Source organism: Triticum urartu, chromosome 4A, assembly GCF_056163025.1.
Source record: "Triticum urartu cultivar PI428250 chromosome 4A, HENAU_Tu73, whole genome shotgun sequence".
In the NCBI taxonomy this organism is placed as follows: domain Eukaryota; kingdom Viridiplantae; phylum Streptophyta; class Magnoliopsida; order Poales; family Poaceae; genus Triticum; species Triticum urartu.
Window position 1 is genome coordinate 368,787,723 of NC_141876.1, and position 11,537 is coordinate 368,799,259.

At 45.1% G+C, this 11,537-nt stretch overlaps 1 pseudogene; it reads left to right on the plus strand.

Moving 5' to 3' along the window:
* Positions 1-3,142: 3,142 nt before the first annotated feature.
* Positions 3,143-5,911, plus strand: LOC147975882 (25S ribosomal RNA; annotated as a pseudogene).
* Positions 5,912-11,537: the final 5,626 nt, after the last annotated feature.

Sequence of the window (11,537 nt, forward strand, 5' to 3'; positions counted from 1 at the left end):
ACGACATTTGGAACCGTCGCCTAGTGAGTGATGGCGATAGGGGGGTCCTTCCCACATGACCCAGAAACCGTCAGGGATATGGCCCTCCTGGCACACACGCTCGGCAAAAAGAGTTCGTGTGCGACCAGCAAGCGCTCAAATACGGAAATACATATAGTAGAGCTAAAAAATACAATTATATAGGCGAAATTGTTTCCGGTCACAAGTACATCCCACACAGTCAGTCCCTGCTAAACGTTTCCGTTCGTATGTACATCCCACCCAGTCAGTCCCCCCCAAACGTTTCCGTTCGTATGTACATCCCACACAGTCAGTTAATCCAACATGGTTTATTCCTAAAAAACTGTGTGCGTTATTGAATGCATCACACCCGGTGTTTTCTCAATAATCGTTTGCAATAGAAAAACCCAATTAGCAGGATAATTATCCGATTATTAATGTAATTGACATTTCATATTAAGCACACAATATATTTCATTTTCATAATTGAAATACATCATAGTACAACATCATATAGCTTCAGCACTCAACTACCCCATTACATAACTACACCAGCACCAAGTTTCACATGCAACATCTATAACCTTTCAAAATTAGCATCATAGATGGTACATAGACATGTGTATCTCATCTGGAAACTGCTGAAGCATAAGGCGAATATTGAGCCTTCATTGATGTTGAAGGTCTTTGTAACTTTAGGCCAGTGCCTGTGTATGATTGACCGTCCATGCTTCATCCTCTTTAGGAACACTTCAATATTGAACCGTGGGTGTTGTATGAATACCTTCCTCGCCTCCTGACCATACATGTGGTTTGAGAGGTAATCATCAGTGAACTGCTTTGGAAAGGCCTGAAAACAAGGATGTGCATAAATATCTTCTCTATATTGGAAATGGGGCAAAGGAATAAAATAGGCAAGGTATAATAGTTAGTACCATCCTGTAGTGAACTGATGTCTTCTTCATTGTGCAAACAAAATCTTGTTGTTTTTTGTCGCTAATTTCTTTGTCCTAACAATCTTTCTGAGTATCTTGACTTGACTGATATTCACGGACAACTCATTTCCCCATATGCAAAAAGGCTTGAACAGTGGGTCAAAACCTCTGACAGTAGGACCTACATGTGCAAGACCAAATTCTTAAAAACCTAAATATTAGAATGGTTCTTGCAATTGCACAATAATGTGCTATTAGACAATGGACCATGCACATGCTAACCTCGATTGTATACCTCAGTGCTTCCCATTGTTTCCCTGCAACACATATAAGGTAGTTAGTCATCAGGTTAAGTAAGGGTTCACATGCTATCAGTAAATATGTTGGTGAAAAATAAGCACATTGCAGATTCATCAGATTAATTCAAGCCACATGGAAAACCCATTTATCCAAACCAAGCATGATTAAGAACTAGGAAATATAGCACTTGTATATGTTTCTCATGTATTAAGTGCAGCCAAATTTGAATTATTCCTCACATGCACAACAATACAAAATTCTACCCACGACAATTGGACATCACATTGCAGAATTGTACCAAGCAGTTAACTAAACACCACAACAAATGAACCAAACATTAACTAAGCACCACATTGCACAATATAACATACTCCTAATAGAAGATCAGAAAGTTAACCAAACCAAGCATGCTTAACAACTTGGAAATATAGAAATTGTATTTGTTTCTCATGTATTTACTACATCCAAATTCAATTTATTCCTCACATGGTATACAATAACAGAATGCACCCACAACTATTGAACATCGCATTGCAGAATTGAACCAAACAGTTAACTAAACACCACAACACAAATAAACCAAACGTTAACCGAGCACCACATTGCACAATGTATAACCAAACCAAGCATGCTTGACAACTTGGAAATATAGCAATTGTATTCGTTTCTCATGTATTTTTTAAAGATAAATTTGATTTATTTCTCACATGGAAGACAATACAAAATTGCAGCCTGAAGAATTGAACATCACATTTGCAGAGTTGAACAAATAGTTAACTGAAGATGACAACTAATTAACAAAACAATTAATAAGTGAGCACCACACTGCACGACATATAGAACATATACACTAGAGCAACAGATTGCATGGTAAAATTAGATAGCACAATTCACTAGAATTTGTGAAGGAAAGGCAGGAGCAGCACACGCAACGGGTAAACCGATCATGCTTAACCGGCGTAGCTAGAAAATGGCAAGGTGCTCCTCCAAGATCTGGGGGTTGGCACGAATGGCAGCCATCGCGACCTCATCCGCGCGTGCGGTTGCGATTTGCTTCTCCGCTGCCAAATGCTCCTTGAGATCCTGGCTATAATGCGTGCACCATGGCTTAGGGCGACTCTTATTTGGTGGAGGGGTCAGTGATTTGGGTGGAAGGTGTCATGCTCGCGCCGACGGTCGGGGCATGTGGGATGTGGAAGGAGGAGGAGGATGGGGGTTGGGTGTGGATTACCTTCCTGGATATGCGAGGCCGAGAAGCGTGAAGGAGGGTTGCTGGCAAGGAGGTGGGGCTGCAAGCAAGGAGTGAAGGTTTCAACTTGGAAAGGAAGGAGGAAACAGGGGAAATGTGGATTTTGGTAAGGGGGAGGGGGCGGGGAGGTAGATATTTCCGCGGAAGCCGAAAATTTGGAATCGCTTCAGCGAAAAAACTAGCACGCAAAGTGTCATCAGACACGGTCCCTTATTCAAAACTGTGTTCGATATGTGAACATCACAAACGATTCAAATAGCTTAACCCGTGTGTGATGAGTTTGAACGTCAAAAATTTTGGTTCAAATTTCCATGGTTACAATGGTCAGCCACGTCATTGCATAATTGGGGTACACAAAGGAGACTACAACACACCCACACTTCTTAATCGAGCAAGTTCAGCAATCAAACAGAGCTAGTTGACCTAAACATTACTCTAACAAATTAAAGACCGCCGCTCTTAATTAAACAAAACAAAGAGTACTACTACGGCTGGTGCTCGTTGATCTCCGCCGCTGCTTCCATGTCCAGCTCGCGCCCGACGGTCTCCCGGGGAAGGGGCTCCATGGCATCAATTGCACCATACTCCGCAAGCATCTCGCCATCCGTGTCCACCATATCTTTGGAATAGGCCACCACGAGCTGCGTGTGGGCGGCCGCGATCTGGGCTTTGGCGGGCTCCGTCGTGGCAAGGTATATGCCACGCAGGAACAGATGGCTGCTCGAACTCTCTCAGCGATTGCCAACTCTTTGACCATGGGTTGCCGACCGTTGTCGGTGAAGCTTCATTCGATTTGTGCGGTGACCGCCACAAGAGTTGTGCTGCTAGGCGAGGCGGTTGAGTGCCGCACCCTAGATGGCTAAAGTCCAGTAGCCAAAAGCATCACTAGCGTATGCTCTGACCCGAGTAGCATGGGGCACGTGGAATCCCATGTGAATCAGCAAGGACCACCTTGCAAGGCTAAATACTCTTGGGTGACCGATAGCGAAGTAGTACCGTGAGGGAAAGGTGAAAACAACCCCCAATGGGTAGTGAAATAGAACGTGAAACCGTGTTGAGATCCCAAGCAGTGGGAGGGGAAAGTGATCTCTGACTGCGTACCTATTGAAGAATGAGTCGGCGACTCATAAGCAGTGGCTTGGTTAAGGGAACAGAACCCACCGGAGCCATAGCGAAAGCAAACCTTAATAGGGCGATTGCCACTGCTTATGGACCCGAACCTGGGTGATCTATCCATGACCAGGATGAAGCTTGGATGAAACTAAGTAGAGGTCCGAATCGACTGATGTTGAAGAATCAGCGGATGAGTTGTGGTTAGGGGTGAAATGCCACTTGAACCCAGAGCTAGCTGGTTCTCCGCAAAATGCGTTGAGGCGCAGTAGTTGACTGGACATCTAGGGGTAAAGCACTATTTCGGTGCGGGCTGCGCGAGCGGTACCAAATCGAGGCAAACTCTGAATACTATATATGACCCAAAAATAATAGGGGTCAAGGTCGGCCAGTGAGACGCTGGGGGATAAGCTTCATCGTCGAGAGGGAAACAACTCGAATCACTAGCTAAGGCCCCTAAATGGCCGCTCAGTGATAAAGGAGGTGGGGGTGCAAAGACAACCAGGAGGTTTGCCTGGAAGTAGCCACCCTTTAAAGAGTGTGTAATAGCTCACTGATCGAGCACCCTTGCGCTGAAGATGAACGGGGCTAAGCGATCCGCCGAAGCTGTGGGATGTCAAAATGCATCGGTAGGGGAGCGTTCCGCCTTAGAGGGAAGCAACTGTGAAAGCGGGGGTCGACGAAGCGGAAGCGAGAATGTCAGCTTGAGTAACGAAAATATTGGTGAGAATCCAATGCCCCCAAAACCCAAGGTTTCCTCCGCAAGGTTCATCCACAAAGGGTGAGTCAGGGCCTAAGATCAGGCCGAAAGGCGTAGTCGATGGACAACAGGTCAATATTCCTGTACTACCCCTTGTTGGTACGGAGGGACGGAGGAGGCTAAGTTAGCCGAAAGATGGTTATAGGTTTAAGGACACAAGGTGACCCTGCTTTTTCAGGGTAAGAAGGGATAGAGAAAATGCCTTGAGCCGAGGTCCGAGTAGCAAGCACTACAGCGCTGAAGTATGAGCCCCGTGGACTAGCGATTGCTTCTCCACGAGGCTCATACCAGGCGCTACGGTGCTGAAGTATGTAACTGATGCCATACTCCCAGGAAAAGCTCGAACGACCTTCAACAAAAGGGTACATGTACCCGAAACCGAAACAGGTGGGTAGGTAGAGAACACCTAGGGGCGCGAGAAAACTCTCTCTAAGGAACTCGACAAAATAGCCCCGTAACTTCGGGAGAAGTGGTGCCCGCTCACAAAAGGGGGCCGTAGTGACCAGGCTCGGGCGACTGTTTACCAAAAAACAGGTCTCCACAAAGTCGTAAGACCATGTATGGGGGCTGACGCCTGCCTAGTGTTGGAAGGTCAAGGAAGTTGGTGAACTGATGATAGGGAAGCCGGCGACCGAAGCCCCGGTGAACGACGGTCGTAACTATAACGGTCCTAAGGTAGCGAAATTCCTTGTCGGGTAAGTTCTGACCCGCACGATAGGCGTAACGATCTGGGCACTGTCTCGGAGAGAGGCTCAGTGAAATAGACATGTCTGTGAAGATGCGGACTACCTGCACCTAGACAGAAAGACCCTATGAAGCTTTACCGTTCCCTGGGATTGGCTTTGGGCCTTTCCTACGCAGCTTAGGTGGAAGGCGAAGAAGGCCTCCTTGCGGGGGGGGGGGGGCATCAGTGAGACACCACTCTAGAAGAGCTCGATTTCTAACCTTGTGTCAGACCCGCGGGCCAAGGGACAGTCTCAGGTAGACAGTTTCTAAGGGGCGTAGGCCTCCCAAAAGGTAACGGAGGCATGCAAAGGTTTCCTCGGGCCAGACGAAGATTGGTCCTCGAGTGCAAAGGTAGAAGGGAGCTTGACTGCAAGACTCACCCGTTGAGCAGAGACGAAAGTCGGCCTTAGTGATCCAACGGTGCCGAGTGGAAGGGTCATCGCTTAACGGATAAAAGTTACTCTAGGGATAACAGGCTGATCTTCCCCAAGAGTCCACAACGACAGGAAGGTTTGGCACCTCGATGTCATCTCTTCGCTACCTGGAGCTGTAGGTGGTTCCAAGGGTTGGGCGGTTCGCCCTTTAATGCGGTATGTGAGCTGGGTTCAGAACATCATGAGACAGTTCGGTCCATATCCGGTGTGGCCGTTAGAGCATTGAGAGGACCTTTCCCTAGTACGAGAGGACTGGGAAGGACGCACCTCTGGTGTACCAGTTATCGTGCCTACAGTAAACGTTGGGTAGCCAAGTGCAGAGAGGATAACTGATGAAAGCATATAAGTAGTAAGCCCACCCCAAGATGAGTGCTCTCTCCTATGACTCCCCTAGAGTGTCCGGTATCACAGCCGAGACAGCGACGGGTTCTCCACCCATACGTGGATGGAGCGACAGAAGTATGGAAATAGGATAAGGTAGTGGCGAGACGAGCCGTTTAAATAGGTGTCAAGTGGAAGTGTAGTGATGTATGCAGCTGATGTCGCTTGAAGCTATGTCTGTATTTCCCCAAAGAGGAAGGGATGATGCAGCGCAACGGCGGTAGGTATTTCCCTCAGATATGTAACCAAGGTTATCGAACCAGTAGGAGAACCAAGCAACACAACGTAAACATCCCCTGCAGACAGATAACAAATCCTCGCAACCTGATATGTTAAAGGGGTTGTCAATCCCTTTCGGGTAACGGTACCCGAAATTTCTGCCTGACGGGGAAAATGTTATAATAGATTGCAAATAAAATAAAGTGTAGCAAGATATTTTTGGATTTTTGGATTAATAGATTTGAAAATAAAATCAAATCCATAGAAGACATATGCTATGTGAAGGAAATATGCCCTAGAGGCAATAATGAAGTTGTTATTTATATTTCCTTATATCATGATTTTTTTATTATTCATGATAGAATTGTATTAACCGGAAACTTAGTACATGTGTGAAAACATAGACAAACAGAGTGTCACTAGTATGACTCTACTTGACTAGCTCGTTAATCAAAGATGGTTAAGTTTCCTAACCATAGACATGAGTTTTAATTTGATAAATGGGATCACATCATTAGAGAATGATGTGATTGACATGACCCATCTGTTAGCTTAGCACTATGATCGTTTAGTTTATTTCTATTGCTTTCTTCATAACTTACACATGTTCCTATGATTATGAGATTATGTAACTCCCGAATACCATAGGAACACTTTGTGTGCTATCAAACGTCACAACATAATTGGGTGAATATAAAGATGCTCTACAGGTGTCTCCAATGGTGTTTGTTGAGTTGTCATAGATCGAGATTAGGATTTTTCACTCCGATTGTCGGAGAGGTATCTTTGGGCCCTCTCGGTAATGTACATCACTAAGCCTTGCAAGCAATGTGATTAATGAGTTAGTGATGGGATGTTGCATTACTAAACGAGTAAAGAGACTTGCCGGTGATGAGATTGAACTAGGTATGATGATACCGATGATCGAATCTCGGGCAAGTAACATACCGATGACAAAGGGAACAACGTATGTTGTTATGCGGTTTGACCGATAAAGATCTTTGTAGAATATGTAGGAACCAATATGAGCATCCAGGTTTGAGTATTGGTTATTGACCGGAGATGAGTCTCGGTCATGTCTACATAGTTCTCGAACCCATAGGGTCCGCACGCTTAACGTTCGATGACAATATGTATTGTGAGTTATGTTATTTGATGTACCGAAGGTTTTTCGGAGTCCCGGATGTGGTCACGGACATGACGAGTAGTCTCGAAATGGTTGAGACATGAAGATTGATATATTGGAAGTTTATGTTTGGACACCAGAAAGGTTTCATATAGGTTCGGGCATTTTCTGAAGTACTGGGGGGTTACTGGAACCCCCCGGGGGGTTAATGGGCCTTCATGGGCTTTAGTGGAAGAGAGAGGAGGCGGCCAAGAGGAGGGGCGCGCCCGCCCATGCCCAATCCGAATTGGGAAGGGGGGCCGACCCCCCTTTCCTTCTTCCCCTCTTCCCTTTCCTTCCCCCTCCTAGTTGGACTAGGAAAGGGGGGAACCTACTCCTAGTAGTAGTAGGATCCCCCCTTGGGGCGCGCCCTATGATGCCGGCTGGCCCCCTCCTCCACTCCATTATATACGGGGGAGGGGGCACCCCATAGACACACAAGTTGATTTCTTAGCCGCGTGCAGTGCCCCCCTCCACAGATTTCCACCTCGGTCATATTGTCGTAGTGCTTAGGCGAAGCCCTGCGTCGGTAACTTCATCATCACCGTCAACACACCGTCGTGCCGACGAAACTCTCCCACGGCCTCAGCTAGATCCGGAGTTCGAGGAACATCACCGAGCTAAACGTGTGCAGATCGGGGAGGTGCCGTGTGTTTGGTACTTGATCGGTTGGATCGCGAAGACGTTCGACTACATCAACCGCGTTACTCAATGCTTCCGCTTTCAGTCTACGAGGGTACGTAGAAACACTCTCCCCTCTTGTTGCTATGCATCTCCTAGGTAGATCTTGCATGATTGTAGAATTTTTTTTGAAATACTATGTTCCCCAATAGTTGCATCCGAGCCAGGTCTATGCGTAGATGTTATATGCACGAGTAGAACACAAAGGAGTTGTGGGCGTCGGTATATACATATTTCTTGCCGTCACTAGTTGTCTCTTGATTCGGCGGTATTGTTGGATGAAGCGGCCCAGACCGACATTACATGACCGCGTTCATGAGACTGGTTCTACCGACGTGCTTTGCACACACGTGGCTGGCGGGTGTCAGTTTCTCCAACTTGAGTTGAATCAGATTCAATGAACAGGGTTCTTTCTGAAGATCAAAAGCAATCACTATACCACTTTGTGGTTTTGATGCGTAGGTAAGAACGGTTCTTGCTAGAAGCCCGTAGCAGCCACGTAAAACTTGCAACAACAAAGTAGAGGACGTCTAACTTGTTTTTGCAGGGCATGTTGTGATGTGATATGGTCAAGACATGATTATATAAATTGTTGTATGAGATGATCATGTTTTGTAACACAGTTATCGGCAACTGGCATGATCCATATGGTTGTCGCTTTATTGTATGAAATACAATCGGCATGTATTTGCTTTACTTTATCACTAAGCGGTAGCGATAGTCGTGGAAGCAATAGTTGGTGAGACGACAATGATGCTACAATGGAGATCAAGGTGTCAAGCCGGTGACAATGGTGATCATAACTGTGCTTTGGAGATGGAGATCAAAGGCACAAGATGATGATGGCCATATCATATCACTTATATTGATTGCACATGATGTTTATCCTTTATGCATCTTATTTTGCTTAGTATGGCGGTAGCATTATAAGATGATCTCTCACTAAATTTCAAGGTACAAGTGTTCTCCCTGAGTATGCATCGTTGCTACAGTTCGTAGTGCCGAGACACCACGTGATGATTGGGTGTGATAAGCTCTACGTTCACATACAACGGGTGCAAGCCATTTTTGCACACGCGGAATACTCGGGTTAAACTTGATGAGCCTAGCATATGTAGATGTGGCCTTGGAACACTGAGACTGAAAGGTCAAGCGTGAATCATATAGTAGATATGATCAACATAGTGATGTTCACCATTGAAAACTACTCCATCTCACATGATGATTAGACATGGTTTAGTTGATATGGACCACGTGATCACTTAGGTGATTAGATGGATGTCAATCTAAGTGGGAGTTCTTAAGTAATATGATTAATTGAACTTTAATTTATCATGAACTTAGTACATGATAGTATTTTGCATGTCTATGTTGTTGTAGGTAAATGGCCTGTGCTGTTGTTCCGTTGAATTTTAATGCGTTCCTAGAGAAAGCTAAGTTGAACAATGATGGTAGCAACTACACGGACCGGGTACGTAACTTGAGGATTATCCTCATTGTTGCATAGAAGAATTACATCCTGGAAGCACCGCTAGGTGCCAAACCTGCTGTAGGAGCAACTCCAGATGTTACGAACACCTGACAGAGCAAAGCTGATGACTACTCGATAGTTCAGTGTGCCATGCTTTACGGCTTAGAACCGGACTTCAACAACGTTTTGAACATCATGGAGCATATGAGATGTTTCAGGAGTTGAAGTTAATATTTCAAGCAAATGCCCGGATTGAGAGATATGAAGTCTCTAATAAGTTCTACAGCTGCAAAATGGAGGAGAATAGTTCTGTCAGTGAACACATACTCAGAATGTCTGGGTACCACAATCACTTGACTCAGCTGGGAGTTAATCTTCCGGTTGATAGTGTCATTGACAGAGTTGTTCAATCACTGCCACCAAGATACAAAAGTTTTGTGATGTACTATAATATGCAAGGGATGGATAAGACAATTCTCGAGCTCTTCGTGATGCTAAAGGCTACGGAGGTAGAAATCAAGAAGGAGCATCAAGTGTTGATAGTCAACAAGACCACCAGTTTCAAGAAGAAGGGCAAAGGGAAGAAGGGGAACTTCAAGAAGAACAGCAAGCAAGTTGCTGCTCAAGTGAAGAAGCCCAAGTCTGGACGTAAGCCTGAGACTGAGTGCTTCTACTACAAAGGGACTAGTCACTAGAAGCGGAACTGCCCCAAGTATTTGGTGGATAAGAAGGATGGCAAAGTAAAAGGTATATTTGATATACATGTTATTGATGTGTACCTTACTAATGCTCGCAGTAGCACCTGGGTATTTGATACTGGTTCTGTTGCTAATATTTGCAACTCGAAACAAGGGCTACGGATTAAGCGAAGATTGGCTAAGGACGAGGTGATGATGCGCGTGGGATATGGTTCCAAAGTTGATGTGATCGCCGTCGGCACGCTACCTCTACATCTACCTTCAGGTTTAGTTTTAGACCTGAATAATTGTTATTTGGTGCCAGCGTTAAGCATGAACATTATATATGGATCTTGTTTGATGTGAGACGGTTATTCATTTAAATCATAGAATAATGTTTATTCTATTTATATGAGTAATATCTTTTATGGTCATGCACTCTTGATGAGTGGTCTATTTTTACTAAATCTTGATAGTAGTGATACACATATTCATAGTATTGTAGCCAAAAGATATAAGTTTAATAATGATAGTGCAACTTATTTGTGGCACTGTCATTTAGGTCATATTGGTGTAAAGCGCATGAAGAAACTCCATGCTGATGGGCTTTTGGAATCACTTGATGCTTGCGAACCATGCCTCATGGGCAAGATGACTAAGACTCCGTTCTCCAGAACAATGGAACGAGTAACAAACTTATTGGAAATAATACATACTGATGTATGCGGTCCGATGAGTGTTGATGCTCGTGGCGGGTATCGTTATTTTCTGACCTCGAAAAATGATTTGAGCAGATATGGGTATATCTACTTGATGAAACAGATGTCCGAAACATTTGAAAAGTTCAAAGAATTTCAGAGTGAAGTGGAAAATCATCGTAACAAGAAAATAAAATTTCTACGATCTGATCATGGAGGATAATATTTGAGTTACGAGTTTGGTCTTCATTTGAAACAATGCGGAATAGTTTCGCAACTCACGCCACCTGGAACACCATAGCGTAATGGTGTTGTAACGCCCCGAGACCGATGTGCCAGGTGTCATCCAGTTATACGCTGTTGTTGCCTTGTCATTGCTTGCGTGTCATGCATTGCATATCATGTCATCATGTGCATTTCATTTGCATACGTGTTCGTCTCATGCATCTGAGCATTTTCCCCGTTGTCCGTTTTGCAATCCGGCGCTCCGTTCTCCTCCGGGGGTCATTTCTACCTTCTTCTCGTGTGTGGGGATTAAACTTTTCCGGATTGTACTGAGACTTGCCCAGCGGCCTTGGTTTACTACCGGTAGACCGCCTGTCAAGTTTCGTACCATTTGGACTTTGTTTGATGCTCCAACGGTTAACCGAGGGACCGAGAAGGCCTCGTGAGTGTTGCAGCCCAACACCCCTCCAATTTGGCCCAAAACCATCTCCATCATCTAGAGCGTT